The following is a 16577-nucleotide window of genomic DNA, read 5'->3' as shown; positions in this document are numbered from 1 at the left end:
TCTGTGAATAAGAAGGGAGAAGGCATAGCTCTTTCCATCTACCTCGTCCATCCCAAATACAGGGAACAGTCACTAGACTGCGAGCCACGTGCAACCACCTGGGCTTTGGCCCTTAAGCTGGGACGGGCACTCAGCTGCCCTGTGTATCAACGTCTCCAGCTGGGAAATGGGATGGCAATGCATGCTTTCCAAGATGCAGGTAAAATCAAAGATCCAAGATAATGAACATAATTGTAATCCATACAGCACAGAGTCAAAGCTACAGAAAAATGCCCAGCGCACTGGGGCACCATGATGGTGATTAACAGTAATTATTATAGTAACCAGAGTCTCCATCCCTGTCTGATTAGGCTGGGGTTGAACAGAGAAAAACCAGACACCCCACCACCAGCATGCAATGTCCTGTGACCTTGTGTTTAAGACCGAGAACATGAGTTTCTCCCCTGACAGCTGAGGGCACCTGGATGCTCACTTGGCCCTTGCCTGTGTTCAGAGTCTCAAACATACATATAAGACCCCTCCTGCCCACCCTCTCCATGGCTGTCATGGGCATCTTAGAGTTCACACTCCTGCCCATCCTTTCCATGTGGCTGACATGGGCATCTTAGAGTTCACCCTCCTGCCCATCCTCTCCATGGCTGTCATGGGCATCTTAGAGTTCACCCTCCTGCCCATCCTCTCCATGGCTGACATGGGCATCTTAGAGTTCACCCTCCTGCCCATCCTCTCCATGGCTGACATGGGCATCTTAGAGTTCACATCCCCACAGAGACCCACCCAACTCTTCCCTTCTTGATGAATGGCCTGGATGTTTAGCACATTGTCTAATCCAGAGCCCCCACCCTCATCCCAGACTCCACCCTGTTCCCTACCAATCCTATTTTGGTGTCTCTTTCCACATCCTATAATGTTACAGACACTGCCTAGTCCATGCAACTTCATTGTTCACCAGGGACCTGCACAGCCCCCAGCGCAGAGCCCTCCATGGCCTACCTCCAGGCACATCATCCACCAAAGCCTCTCTGCTTTAACCCCTGCAGTGATGTCTCATTCTAATCGTGTGCTCATCTGTGCGGATGACGCACATGTGAACATGTTTGCTATTCTAGGATAATCCAGTCTTAAAACAACATTTAAGAGCCAGGCATGGCGATACACACTTGTAGTCCCAGCACTTGGGAGATGGAGACAGAAGGATCAGGAGTTCAAGGCCAGCCTTGGCTGCATAGGGAGTTTGAGGCAGTCTGGGCTGCATGAGACCTTGTCTCAAACTTTGTAAAAAGCCTTAAAGGTCCAGCCCAATGCACCCTGCCTGCCTCTCCAGCACATTCCCAGCCACCCTCTCCTGTTCTCAGGCTCCAGTAAACACTCCAAGCTCTGTCCACTTCTCTGAGCCTCTGCCCCTGCTGTTCCTCCTTCTTGGCCCCCCTTCACCATCCACTGCCTGACTCCACTCATCTCCTCAGTGAGGCCCTGGACCCTTCTCAGAGGTCTTGCCTCTGGCTTTCTGGGTTGCCTACCTGTGGCTGCTGAGCTCCCCCTGACCATTATGTCCCCAGAGCACATCTGCCTGTTTCTCCATAGTATTTATCACAGTGAGAAAGGACGTGCTTCTCCAAGTGACAATTTCCAGCTGGTTCTCTCGCATTACACCGTAACATCCAGAGCAGCAGTCTGATCTTTCTCACTGATGCATGCCCAGCACCCAGGACTGTGGCTGACCCACAGGCCAGCCTAGAATTAACTGATGAAGCCAATGCACTGAAGTGCAAAGGTGGACACGCATCCACCGCCATCAGTTCCTCAACTACAAACCACATACGCTGGCCTGGCAGATTCTGAATGGAGCTTACAATGTGGAAGGAGGTAGGGGATAGGCAGGCAGAAGGACATCCTGGGAGGAAAAGCACTGGACCAAGTTTCCGTGGAACAGAGGTGGGGTGCACACCACATGCTGGCTGCCACGGGCTAGGTGAGACTAAAATGAGTAAGAATAGACCCGAGATTGGAGCCCAGGAAGCCAGGAGGGCGTCAAGAACTTGCATACCCCCTCTCCTCCTGTCACTATCTCTAACCCACACGTTTCCTGAACTACAGTCCCAACCCATCACCCTCTTCCTCTCCTCCTGGCTGCTCCCTTACCTGTAACCTCATTTCCTTGGCACCCTGACTTGCTCATGCCCACAGTCCAATGAGCAACAGTAGGGCCATGGTCATGTGTCTTGGAGACCCCAGAGAGACTTCAGAGGTAAAGCTCAGTTTCCTGGTTTTCCCTTTCCCTCTCAGACTGTGACCTGCTGAGAGCAAGCATCCTCTCTGCCCCCACAGGCACTCAGCCCCTTAAGACATTTTCCTGGGAGAGACCCCGGGCAGGCCCTTCTTTCGTCTTCAGACCAATCAATCACCTCCCCGTTGGACCCTCTAGAGAGGCATTGTAGTGGACAGGCAGACGGACCTGCAGCTCCACACATGGCAGGGCTGGGCCATTCAGTCCCAGGAAGCAGAGGAAAAAGAAAGCAAGCATTTGTTATTCGTACTTATCGAGGAGGGCAGGTGGCTTCAGAAGGATGAGATAAGGCACACGGCCCGACACTTGCAAGCGTGATGAAGCCCGAGGTTTATTGCCATGCACTAGCGGAAATTTACTGACCCAGCAAATCTAATATTCCCAAACCACTCCATGGAGGACAGAGACTTGCCGGCTGGGACAGCGCTCTCTGACCCAGCATCCAGCCTGCCAGCAAGCTGGCCTCACAGCTGAGACCTTCTGCTGACTTCAGGGGCTACAGTCTCCTGTCCCTCATCCCTGTTTCCCTCCACTGTGCCTGCAGGCTATAGGGATAGGGCTGGAGTCGCCCGCCCGAGGGAGACGGAACAGAAGCACTTAGCAATGCTCTACAACTTAGAAGATGGAAATGGACCCAGATGTCTGCCCTGCTCAGAAACCATCAGAGGCAGCCATGTGTGCTTCATCTCCACTGAAGGGCTCATGGTGCCTGTAAGTGTGGTCCTCCCTGTTGCATGTCTGAGGATGCACACGCTTCACAGTGCGCAAGTCACCGGAGGGTCTCAGAACCTCTGGGGTAACTCTATGAAAAAGGGCATAAGCGGGAGCTGTCATTTGGTTCTTTCTCTCCTCCCTCTGCAGGCTGGTTCAAGTCACTGAAGATACCTTCAGATGGAAATTCAGCACTTAGTCCCCACAAAACGTCCAAACATCTTTCCTCATGTCAAGATATTTGAGGTGAAAATGTTCACAGGCCACACCCTTTCCTCAGCCATTTGGGCAATGAAAGCCCCAGCAATTATAGAAAGTCTTTCCAAAGTTTTAGACTGAGTCAACAGAAAGTCATCCCGGTTGTCACCCAATCAAACTGGATATACACCCAACTGTGACCCACTATGCTACACTTCCTTCACATGCGCCCAGAATGCAATTTCTACTCGCGCATGCACACACACACACACACACACACATACACACACACACACACACACGCACGAGAAGGCATAGGCACACATGCATTTCCTGCCATCGGCTCCTTCCCTGATATTGCCTCCGCCGGCCAGGCTCCCTCCTCCTTACTCACCCTGCCAGGAGCTGAGCATCATTGCCCCAGGGCAGAGTTATCATACATGTCTGTGACACCCACAATACTGACCACTGCCTTCCTGGTGTGTCTTTACCTCAATGGATCCTTCCCCACCATCTGGCCTCCCTTCTGCAGGCCGTGTTTCTATAGCCCCCTCCAGATTCCGCCATCTCCAGAAATGAGAAAAGAGCTCAAATGTCCATCCTGGACTCTGTGAGCCTTGGTGTATCCAGGTGGCTGTGCATCACTCATCCCTCAAGCTCCAGCCCCAAGAGGTCTTCTAATACCCTAGCCAGACCAGGCACCAGTGCACACCTACTCTGCCCCTCCCATGCTGTTGTGAGAGGAAATGCCAGCCACACTTATGTTTGGTTGGACCCAACAGGGACAGGCATTGAACAGCCACCTTCCTCCTCCTACTTCTCAGGCCTGCATAGAACCAAAGCCTTGACCTATCCATCGGTCAACAAAGGCATGATCTACCCCACCTACACCCACCTGCCTCCTGAAGAGAAGGGCTTGAAGCAAGAACATGGAGACTAAGGGCCAGACGGAAGAATCAGGACCCTAGTTGCTGTCCAGGCCACCTAGGCAGGGGACTTGCAGTTCTCTGAGCACAGGGCATGAGGTGAATGAATGAATGAATGAATGAGTGAATGAATGAGCACACTTCTATTTTTTATCCATGAAATGGAGCTGGGTGTGATCATGAAGGGCAGATGATCTGGGAATTTTCCTATCTACTAGAAAGCACTACCCTTCATAACCGCCATTCACACTCACACCTCAGCTAACAAGCACGTCATAGGAGTGTGACAGAAACAAAAAAGACCCCACATAAGTTAATTAGCCACTAGAGTTCCTCGGCACCCACAGAGTGCCCATCCTGGGCTCGCCACCCCCGTGTCATCAAGGAACACTCCTGCTCAGTCTGTCTCTGCAAAGAGTGGACAGTGGATGTCCACTGAATGCTGAGAGGCCCTGCTCAGAGGGGAAGAAGGCTACAAGAAAAGTGACTTGTGGGGGGAGGCTTGCACAACATCCTATCGGGAGGAACACAGAGGGAGGGGGAGTTCCAGCCCAGAGATGGCATAGGCAAAAAGCATCGTTTCTTAAGATTCGTTTGTTTTTTTTTTTAAAAGAGACTTTCATACTTCTGAATGTATCTGATCCTCACAGCAGACCCCTGCGAGATAAGCAGGGAACGCATCCCGAGTTCTAAATGAGAAATGAGTTCGTGGAGCTGGGTAGAATCTACGTCTCCTGACTTCTAAAACAGATCTAGCAGCTTTATCTGAGAACAGCGTTAGGCTGTGCTTTTGTGTACAAGGCTGAGGCGTACTTCACACCCATCCTGCACACGAAGAGAGGAACAAAGGAAAGGAAAGAAGCTGGGGCGAGAGGAAGAAACCCTCCGTTAGGATTACCAAGCTAGGACAACCATGGAATTTCCACATCCCCTGCAACCTCACGGGACACACACAGCCTGTCTATCCTGGGAAGCATAACAACCGCTGCTTGCCCTGACCACCACCTCCATCTCCTCCATCCAATGCTCCCTTTCCCTTTCATACTTCCCAGACCATGAACACAGACACTGCCAAATGAAGGCAAAGACGAGCCCTGTCCTCCACAACCATGGTCCGGCAGAGTAGAGATAGTAAAGCTGGAATAGATTACGTGCTTACCAACCGGCCCGTGGGGAAAGTCCTGATCCACAACGCTTACCAACGGCCACCATGGCCAATTGCAAACAACCTGACAACACCAGCTGGCAAATTCCCTGATTACTTACTCTGACGCTCTCAATTGGCCGTCTAAGCAGACTTCAGAAAACCACTGTAACAAACCCAGCCCCACCCAGAGCCCTCCCTACCCCCACACCCCACCGGAGTGAAAGTCTCAGGGGTTGGAGTTTGGGGCTTTAGTGACGGAGGCTGAACCAGGTGTGCAGGGATAACGGGGCTGGAAGCTTTCTCAGTTCGCTGGGGCCTCCTCACAGAGACCATGAACCCCAGAAAGACAACTGCAGTAACCAGTAATCCTGTCCCATGAGGCAGACCAAGTCAGGGCTCTGTGCAAGACCCTACAGCTTCCCACTACCCCCAGAGTAAAAGTTCTTAGAAAAATCGATCACTCCCTCCCTCCCACCCACCTCCCTGCCCTACCCCCTCACTCTGGCCACACCACCCATTCTGTTCTCTTACTTCAGAGCCTGAATTGAGCCTAGGTGTTCAGTCCACCTGAGTATCCTTTCCTCAGATCTCTACACTGCCAATTCACCTGCCTCTTAACCTTCATTCAGATGCCTCCTTCTCCAGGACATTGCCAGCACACTCTTACCACCTTCTGCTTCCTCCATTCCACTTACTCCCCAAACACAAGGGAACGTATATTTTTACTACAGAAATCGTTTATGAAGTCAACCTACTAGAAACCATCTTTAGAAGGGCAAAGATGTGTGTCTGTCCTGTTCCCTGCCACATTTCCATAGCCAAGGACAGATGTGTGTGTGTGTATGTGTGTGTGTGTGTGTGTGTGTGTGTGTGTGTGTGTGTGTGTTCTGTACATTTTTCTGCATGAGGGAATGAAGGCAGGCAAGCCTGGAGGTGGTTTCCCTTAGGTACCATCTTGATTTTCTTAGAGGGGGCAGCTAGGGTAAGGAAGCCAGGTTATTCCCTGCTCAGCAGAGACCCCAGATGCCCTGGCACTGGGAAGTAGGACAGGTGCCCCCTGTCCCAACTCTTCATTTCACTTGCTTTCTTCCTTTAGGCTGTAATAGGGCCCTATATGGCTAACTCTGAGCCACAGAAAGTTCCAGGGAGGCTGACCAGGATGCCAAGCCGGAAGGCCTCCTTTGAGCTGCAATGGGAGATCTGAGCCCAGGATTGATGTGTTTCTCAAACAGTCCAGAGAAGACAAGCCCTCTGAACCCCTGGACACCAATTACATGCCTCCAGCCACTTTGATCCCCTAAACCCTACTCTGAACCAAGAAGAAACCCCCAAAATGCTCTCCACCCCATTAGGTTAGGGCCAAGCAGCTGCCCCATCATGCCTCAGGCAGGCTCCTCACATGCAAGGCGGACAGCTCATACTGCTATTTTAAGTTCTGCAGGCCCAGCTGTAGCACGTAGCCACAGCAGGCAGCCAGCGGGGACAGGAGATAGAGAAGCTAGACTCACTGAGGGAGCTGACCTGGGAGTTACAGAGGGACTAGTCATCCCCTGACACCAGCCCTTGGTACAGAGACCAGAAACCCCCAAGCCACATCTTCCAAAGGCCACACCTTCCAACCTACAGATCATGAGTCAGGGGCTGCCTTTGGCACACCCAGATTCCATTTCTGAATGTGACCCCTGTCTCCACAGCAAAAGATCCCCTAAAGCCGCCTTACAAATCCTCAGAAGTTCCAAGAAAGCGAAAGCTAGCACAGCACCCATTTTCTTGTCCTGACAACAGGAGTCAGATAAAAACATAGCCCCAAGGGATGAATTCATCTGAAATGACTCCTGTCCCTCCCTAACGTGGAGTCTCTCCCAGGACCATACAGGTACACAGCCACACTCAGCAAACAAGTGTTGATTGCATCTAAATACACCCTAAAGCCAAAGGTGAAGCCTGGAGATGAGCTTTGTCCTAATCGGTTTTTAGTGATGTCCTCTGACCTCACTGGATACCGGAAACTAAGAATAAAGACCACAGAACCAACGAACCAATGGAATTTAGCAACAAAGTCTTGCCATTCATGCAACTACACACAATGACATCATCCTTCTGTAGTGCATGGCAGCCATATTCCAATTTGTACACCACCAAAAGATCCAAGAGACTGGAAGCTGGCTTAAGGAGGGGCAGAGAAGGCAGGCACCCTGGACACACGCTATCCTGATCCAACCTCATGCTCCAGGACATCAGCAAAATCACTCCAGGCAGGACAGGTCACACAGGCCTGGGGCCACCAGCAGCATCTTACAACTCTAATTGCCCAGTTTAAGCAGCATCAGCACCAGCGAGAGGGGAAGAGATAGCCAGCAGGTGCTGTAATTAGGGAGCTCTGGGACCTGGCTCCCTGTCACCGACTACCTCGAGCCAGAAACAGCCACCCACACCTTAAAGGGACAGACTCACTTTCTGGACTGAGGGAAGGGTCCTTGCATTCTCCTTTCCCATCCGTGGCTTTGACCTATCTGGACAGACTTTCCTAAACATACCTACTAACACTTTACAAGCCATGACAACAGCTCTGAGTATAGGAAGATGTGTGCTGGTCGGAGGGAGCTTGCTGACATAACCCTCACAGAGCATCAGGAAGTAATTGCAGCAGACACCATCACTCCCAGGCAAAAAGACCGCACCTAAGGCCCATCACCTACTAGTCAGATCCACCTCCTGGGAGTCCTGGTCCAACACTCTCCACAACAGAGTGCTTCTCTAAGCAGTTTCTCTTTAAGTGTGGTTCCCAAGCCTCTGCTTTTAGAACCTGAGTGTCGTAGACAAAGACCTGGCCCACACTGCTCCGGCTAAAGCTGGAATATCTGGAGGCTGGACCCTGACACAGCAGCTCTGTTAATAAACTTGCCAGCTATAATGTGCAACCATTTAAGGGTTGCTGTTTAGGAGGCTGTGGACCCTGCTCTAACTGGCTCTTCCTCTCCCATGAAGGAGCGAGGTTCCACCACCTCTAGAGAACTTTCTCCAGCTGTGGATGCATGGGCAGGATTTCCTTACTGTCACCCTGCATCCCGCAGACAGGTCAAAGCAATCTCAAGACATTTCTGTCACCCTCTAAAGTTATACCCCTTTATGCTTGGAGATGAAAAGTCACCCAAGGACTCCGGGACCTGAACAATTGATCCTTAGCTGGTAGCACTGTTTGAGGAGACCAGGGAGCTTTGGGACATGGAGCCTAGCTGGGAGACATGGGGGCCGTGTCTGACTTTAGTCCCAACTCTCTAAGTCCTGACTAGGATATTATGCAACCAGCTACTCTACACCCCAGCTGCGCTGCTCTTAAACACTCCCACCACCATATTTCCACTGCCATAATACACGTCCTTATGTTGTTTCTTTCAGGTACTGTACACCATGATGAGAAAAATAATTAAAAAATAAATTTAAAAAACTAATAATAACCTCTCCCATCTTCAAAAGGGATATGTCTGCCAAAGTAACATTGCTCAGCCCCACCCTCCTGGGCAATTTGCCATCCCCCCAAGCCCCACCCTAACCTGGACCCATCTAACTTAACAAAGGACTATCTCAGGACCCTGACTTCTCCTCTCACTTTCACATGCACTCTATCTAACCCCTGGCAAAGGTCAGCAAAGGAGATGAACACAGTACACAGCATAAGCCCAGGCAGCTTTCAACCTGATCTCAGACATCATCTATCTATAACCACCTACACTGCCGATTCTCCTCCTTCTGCCTCTAACTCAGCTCCATCCTGGACAATCTGGCCTCAGAGGTAATCGCATACTTTCACTAAGTTCTCTACCAACCTGCCCCACTTCTCAGCTTCAATCAGCCCACTGTCCCTTGGCATGGAGGCTCCTCAGGCTGATGACCCAATTAAAGATCTTCCTTGTGGCCACAGCACACAGCTCCTCCTGCACTACCTGGAGGTAACTGATTGCCTAGACAGCCCAGGAGGGCACAATGAGTGCAGGTGAGTGTCAGCTGCAAGCAATACGTCACTACAAGTCTCCTTTAGCATCTAACACACCCTCATCTTGTGCCTCTAGTCCACAAGCATGTAGGATGGATGGATGGATGGATGGATGGATGGATGGATGGATGGATGGACAGATGGAATCCAACCAACTGTTCTAAAGCAAATGCTAGAGAGCAAGAGATCCTGGGAAGAAAGGCAGAAGTGGGTGAGCCCCTCCTTCACTTAAGACCAACAAGGTTGACACTCAAGCATGCCATGGTCCAAGGACCCCGGGGTTATGCTAACTGCATTCCTGCCTCCCAACCCCCAAAGTTTCCATCTTCTGTCAGTTACTAGAATTAGCAAATGAGCAGTTTCCGCATCCCATCAGCAGATCATCTCCTGAGCAGCAGCCGCCTGAGCTGTTAGAATTAATTGAGTAATTAACTTCCCACATCTGCACCCCTTTCTTTGGGCAGGAGGGGCTGGCAGTTCAGAGGCCAAGGCCCTAGAGCCCACAGCTTCTCCACCAGTTCCAAGTTGCCAAAAACCCAGTCCACTCCTAACCGCACACAGTCCCTCCTAACAGAGACTTCAAAGCCCTCTGTGGCCTTCTAAGACGTGTAGGTTTCCAACACACAAACATACATGCATGCACACCTAGGTATCTGTGCCTTGACAAGAACTATTCAGCCAACTTGCATTCTGGCTGTGGCTTGTTTTAAGCTCAGTCATGGATAGACAACAGGAGGGACCTGGCAGATTCAGCCAAGGGGTTGGGTGGACAGAATGTTGGGAGAAAGTAAGTCAGGTCATAAAATGCATGGATCTTCTGGAGAGGCAGTGGAGACCAGAGGAAAGGCCATGGGAGGTGGGGCTGGAAGACTCACATTTGAATCTAGGTTCTACCTGTGAACGAGTCACTTCACTTCTGTGGCCTTCAGTTTTCCTGCAAGGCAAGGTTAGGCATCAAGTCAGCCTCCCCGCTGAGCTGTCCCAGGATACAATGGGCTCACCCTTCCTTACCTCTCCAGAAATCCCAGAGAACATCCACAGAGACAGCAGTTACACTCTGCTCAAGCTCCGCTGGAATAGCCAGGCCATGCCTCAGTTCCCACTATCACTGTGCCTTCTGACTGAGCCCCACCTGCCTGCCTCTGCCTCCTCTTTAGGAAGTCGATGCGTGATGCACACATCAGTCGCATCAGCAGACAAGTCCCAGCTCTGTTCTAAAAAAGTCTTCCAGTTCCCTTATCTGAATTCCCTTATCTGAGTAAATTCCTCACCGTGTGTATTGGTGATCGGCAATGGCACCTGAGTCAGTCCATGGCACAAACGGCAGTTAGTAGATAGTGCAGAGTGACTGTTTACATTCTAATCATCACTGGTCTGCCTCATGGAATAGGTTCCTTCCAGAGCCCAATTCCCATCCAGGTACCAGGCTCTAACTGGAAGACATGAGTGTCAACACCGACTTTACCTCTCTTCCCCTCGCTGGAACTGGAGAATAACTGGACGCCCAGAGAGAACTCAGACGCTTCTCCCTTGGCTCTCTGCTTGCACACCTGAGCCTAGCATCCATCCCTGGCCAACCTTCTCCCCGACTGCTGATCCCTGGCCATGCTCCATAACCTAACTGGAGATTATCAGATACCCTGCTTGCTCTCCCCCAGGCCCCTCCCTACTCACTCATCGCCTTCTACTACACAAGCCTTTGCAACCGTCTTTCTGAGATAAATCTGGCCATAAGCTGCTTCAACTTCAAAATCAAGTTTTATTCCAAACTCGGGGGACTTGGCGTAGCGTTCCCATAGTCTGGCAGGTTCTTCCAATCAAACTCCTATGCGAGCTTCAAGACCCAACTCAAACCTCACCTCTTCTTTGCTTGGTTCCTCCCCTTCTGAATTCCTTCTAGTTGGGCTAGCCAGTGTCTCTGTGATGGCTCTGTTAATGCTGCAGTGCCTGTGTGCCCCGTGCCCCCCTTCCCAGACAAAGCTCCTTGAGGGCAGGGCACTGTGGGTTCTACGAGCCTCGAATCCCCAAACCTGAACTTGCTGATTTATTTATTCAGTGTGCTGATGTGCCAGACCCTAAAACCTCTTAGTGAATGTTGCTGACCCTGCGAAATCACAAATCAGGGTTCCGATTGTAATTTTATAAATGATAGCCCCCAATCAATACACGGAAAGAGGAGCCGTGTTTGACTTGAGACCCGGTTTCCTTCAGAAAGACGGTGTGAGGATACTGATGAGAGGGACCTCGCTGGAAGACACAGGGCTGACAGGCGCTCGCTCTGAAAGCACTGATGACTGTGAAGATGGGAAACCCAATTTCAAGAATTAAAGAACCTGAGGTACAGTGACCGGGCCTGCGCTGTGACCCGGACGGATCCCCATATTCAATGCCTCCACTTGCTCTAACCTGTTAGCAACCCCAGATCAGGGCTTTGCAAACCATAGGCTGTGACCCGTTCAGGGGCTGCCAAATTAGTTGAGTGGGTCAGTAGAGAAAACAGAACAAATACACAGATCTGGATCCTGGTGCCTGTGTCCACTGGATCCTTACTTCTGGCAATAAAGCACGTGGGGGGCGGTGGAGGAGGAAAGAGACCACAGTCACAAAGTTAGGATTTTAAAAAATCTTTCCCATGAGGGGCCAGGGAGATGGCTCAGTGGGTAAAGGCACTTGCCATACAAGCCTGGTCGCCTGAATTTGATCCCCAGAACCTATTTATGGTAAATAATGAGGTGTCCACAAAGTTGCCCTCTGACCTCCACACTCCTGCTCTGGCATGTGTGTGCATGCACACTTGCACATGCAAAATAATTAATACCACTACTATTAATAATATTCTTTTAAAATTAAATAATCATTTCATGAGATTTTTTTCCATCATAGTTCTCTGTGTGTGTGTGTGTGTGTGTGTGTGTGTGTGTGTGTGTGTGTGAGAGAGAGAGAGAGAGAGAGAGAGAGAGAGAGAGAGAGAGAGTGAATTTGGGAAGTAGCCCCTGCACCTCTGTAGAGACATGGATCACCCACAAGAGTCTCAGTGAATGTGGGTTGATAGCCCACTGGAATGTATACTTTCCAGACATTAAATTCTGAGCTGAGCTGGTCGCCTCCTGCAGGGCCACACCTGGCCAGGAAGACTGACCCAGCTGCAGGAAATACCTTGGGATTCACTCTCAAAGATGGCAAATGAGTTTAATGGATGCCAAGAAGTTAGGCACACCATGAGAAGAAAAGGAATTGTAGCTGTGGAAAGGTGTTCCTAGGCCATCTGACCCCATGGCAGCTGCAGGATCCGGTTAAGAATCTGCACTCTGGGTGCTCTCCTGCAGGGCCCCAGCTCTCCAGTGCACGATATATAACCCAGACTCTTCGCTCATGGATTCACCGCCCAAGTGCTGAAACAAATCAGAGAGAGCTGGCTTTTAAAAACCTATGACGTGAGCTCGGCACAGAACTACACCTTTGTGATCTATTAGATTACAGAAAACCAATTCCAAATTGAGCCAATATTTTATCCGTTACAAATTCCATTCAGCTGCCTGCCTCATCTGTGTGTAGCAGACGGAACCTCCCACTGGGTCTTCAGAACAGAAGGGAAACATCATACCCTCTTGTGTCCCAAGGCTCCACAATGAAGGACGATGGTCTCACCTCTTGTTTTATTCAGGGCAGAAGAGAGGAACAGGCTTCAAATGCAACAGGAAGCCTGCAGAGGGGCACTGTTAAGGACAGGAACAGGTGACCCAAGCAGGTGCTAGCTGCAACCCTAGGCCAGCTGAGCCTGCCCCACCTGGGGTACGCATGGGCAAGTGTCAGGGAGTGTAATTTACCCTGCGTGGCTGTTCGAAGTCCCTTCCTTCCTAGATGACTTTGGGAGGTGCCTTCCTGTCTGTGGCATCCCTGGTTCCAGGATGAGGCAGGATAATGGCTTTGGGGTTGCCACAAACAATTGGGTCTCCCCAGGCACTCACAGCCTATTTCCAGATCCTGATGGGTCCTGCCTAATGCCAGCGTCATTGGAGGAATCCAGGGCATTCCAGGCTCAGCATTGTTCAGATCACACATTCCTCTGCATAAAAAGCTACAGAATAATTCTCATTCCTCAGTCCTCCCGGGAGAAACCACATCAGAGGGTGAGCAACCAGATCTCTGTGTGATGGGGCACATGGAAATAGGCAGGTGGGAGCCACGGAACCTCTCCACGACTGTCCATCAGATCTGCTGCCGTGTACCCAGAGAGATCACTTGCCCCTACCCACAAGCTAAGCCCACCCTCCCAACACAGTGTCACAAGCAGATGGCGGTGAGGGCAGAGTCCTACCTGTACCCTCAGCCTGGACACAGTTCCATCTCAGTATCTCACGCTGTGAAAACTATACCTAAGCTTTCAGGAATTAGCTAGTGACTACATTTGAGTCCTGTAAATGTCAGGCACAGGAGAATCAAAGATCTCCAACCCTATGGCTCACCCACCGTGCTAAAGACAAAAATGCAGATGGGAAGGAAAAGACACCAAGCATGCAGGGAGCAGAAGAAAGGGTTATGGAAGGAACAAAAGATGAGCAAGAAAAAGAAAAGGAAAACACAGGGGGTACAGGGAGCTAAAATCACCCACCACCACTGTGTATTAACACATACTGCATGCCCAGCACCGAGCTGGGTGCAGAAGAGACCAAATCAAATGCAAGACCCCCGACAGAGGAGCCTGAAGGAGCTCAGACCTGCCCAGAGGCCCCTGGCAGACACAATTAATTCTTCCTGGAGGCAGAACAGTGGAGTCACATTCCCAGGAAAAAGTGTTCATCGTGTCTACCCAGCCTCTGCAGCCTCTGGACCGCTATGCCCTAAAAGGCAAAGTCTGTCTGCATTTCGGTGGTGAGAAATTTCACAACTTCCTTTCTTATTTTTGTTCTTTTCTTCTCTCTCTTTTTTTTTCTTCCAGTTTTATAAGGGAGTGGTGTCAGAACACAAGACCTCACACAATCCAGGTAAGTGTTCTCCCCTGATATACATCCCCAGCCCCGCTTCCTTTCTTAGCTACTAAGAACTCAGAACCAGTGGAAGCTATGCAAATTAAAAACTATAAACACCTCTAGCCTTTACATTTTTTTTTGGTTACAATAAACATTTATTTAAAGTGTGGCATAGGTAGAACAAATAATTCTTAAATTGTGATTTGGGTTGAAATAACTTTGTGAAAGTATGGTGAGACCAGGCATACCCACAGATCTTAACTAAAAGATCACTTCTTTGCCCACTCTTCTCTCTCCTTTCTTTCCCGAATAACCTCTTTTAGATAGGGTTCAAGGTAGAATTTGTCCTCCTCATATTTTGTCCACTGATCCTTAGGCAAGATCTGATGCCTCATAGTCAGGTCCAGGGCTGTCTTAATTCGAAACATCCTGTCATTATAAAGGTCCTCAGGAAGCCTTCTTATGGTTTCTTTTACATCTTCAGTTTCATGTAGTGTATCATCTCGCATTAACCCCAGTTTATTGAATCCTGCAGCATTATAATACCACTTTCGAAAACCATCCAGCCACTTGCTTGATGCTGAAACAGCAGATCGGCCCACCATTTTGACCTGAGAGTCGCCTTTACATTTTTATTTTTTAATTTAAACAAGGTTTCCTGATCCTGGTGAGAATGTGGGTTCTCCACCCTCAATACCCCTACCTCCCTAAATCTCTTGCTCGGTGGCTCTCAAGGGACATCTCACATCTCCTGTGTGATCCCTCCTACCCAGGGCTCTCTTTACCCAAATGTTGGTACACTTTTACAACACTCTCAACAGCTCCAGTGTGCACTGTGTCAAACAAGAATTGGGTAGGCAGGCGACATGAAACAGTATCTAAGTCTCAGTGAAGTGATGGGGTTGGGAGGATCTGGTATTCAGGAAAACTGGAGAGCTAGTTCAAGCTTCTGTCAGAGTTTTTTCTGCCTGGACTGATGTCTTCTTGGCTATACCTTGGTCCTAGGATGAAGTCCAATACACCAAGTGGTAGGGACAGGCACCTCAGTGGCAGGGAAGTCATTCAACGATTGAGTCTTCTTTTCATTAACATTTTCACTGTGCTTGAAATTAGTTAGAAATAAAACACTCTAACTAGTCAGCAGGCGGTGATAGGTGTCCTCTAAGACCACAGTGCTATATAGGCCTGGCCCATTAGAATGCCCTCGCATCCACTAACTTAACACAGGCAACACAGGGAGGTGCGTGGTACCTGCCAGCTGCTTCTTCATGGCAGAAAGAATACACTTCCTCAGGCCTCTGCCTGTTCCTGGTAAGCGGTGCACACCCTTTTGGGGTCCCTTGCTTCTCTATGGAGCCACTGTCTTCTCCCCACGTGTACATGTTCACCTCCGCTCTCTGAGTACCCCAAAATTAAGGCTCTGCATACTGCTGTGAGTCTTCATTCTCACAGGGGAGTAACCAGGGGTGGGGTTATTCTTATCTGATCTTCAAACCCCAGAATCTAACACAGTGCCTAGCTGACAAATGACAGATGATGGGATGGATGGAAACTCTTGACAGAGGACGTGGAATGCACTCAAGTCTGGGAAGGCCCATGGAGGCAGAGATCTGGACAAACCCCGAAACCATGACTCTACAGACCTGACTGGCTCAAGTGGGCAGTGCATGTTCCCCCAAGACCCCCCCCCCAAAATGCAGTAGGGTACAGCCTGAATCCTAGCGTTGTTCTGCTTAATGCAGATTCCAAAAACTAAACATCAATGCTCATTTCCACGGCACTGCTGCAGAAGCCACCCGTCCCTGCTCAGTCCTGGGGTGGTATTAGGTATCCTTCTATTTATAAAGCAACCATCACAGCAATGCTGAAATGCCAGTCACACAGTTCACCACACAGCAGGACACAGTGGGACAGGAGGAGAAACTGAGGCTGCAAAACAAGACACTAGAAATGTTGAGCACTTCTGCACTACGAAGAAACTCCTTCTGGGGCACTGCCCTTACTAGAGACTCTTTGCCTTCTGGGAAGCTCAAACCTCTAGCTCTCTCTTGGCTCCCACAGGCACAGCCTGGCAGTCTAGGATTTTTAATGTACTGAGAGGTATTAAGTAAAAGGAGCCCAGACCAACAGGAAGCACAAGGAGTCTGGCCTGCCGTGCCCAGGCTCCCTTCCTGGCATCAGTGGAGACTGGTCCCATACCTTCTCCAGCTGAACAGACCTGAATGCCAATGTCTTGGTTCCTTCTGTCTCTCTGTCTCACCCATGTATGACCAAAAGTCCAAATACCGCAGTGCCTCCATGATCAAGACCAAGGAAGACTGTGGTCCCTCCATGCTCAACTACC

The 16577-nt window shown here is 50.1% G+C and overlaps 1 protein-coding gene and 1 pseudogene across 5 annotated transcripts in view; both read right to left on the bottom strand.

Annotated features, from left to right (window-relative positions):
* Tspan9 (tetraspanin 9) overlaps nucleotides 1-16577 on the bottom strand; it is a 182779-nt gene that overhangs the window by 80345 nt on the left and 85857 nt on the right. The window lies entirely within an intron of this gene.
* LOC110296804 (cytochrome b-c1 complex subunit 7 pseudogene) lies at nucleotides 14434-14865 on the bottom strand (annotated as a pseudogene).

This window comes from Mus caroli, unplaced genomic scaffold, assembly GCF_978045245.1.
Source record: "Mus caroli unplaced genomic scaffold, Mus_caroli_1 scaffold_7, whole genome shotgun sequence".
NCBI lineage: Eukaryota > Metazoa > Chordata > Mammalia > Rodentia > Muridae > Mus > Mus caroli.
Note: the sequence above shows the minus strand (reverse complement) of the source record. Positions and strands in the feature narration are given on the sequence as shown.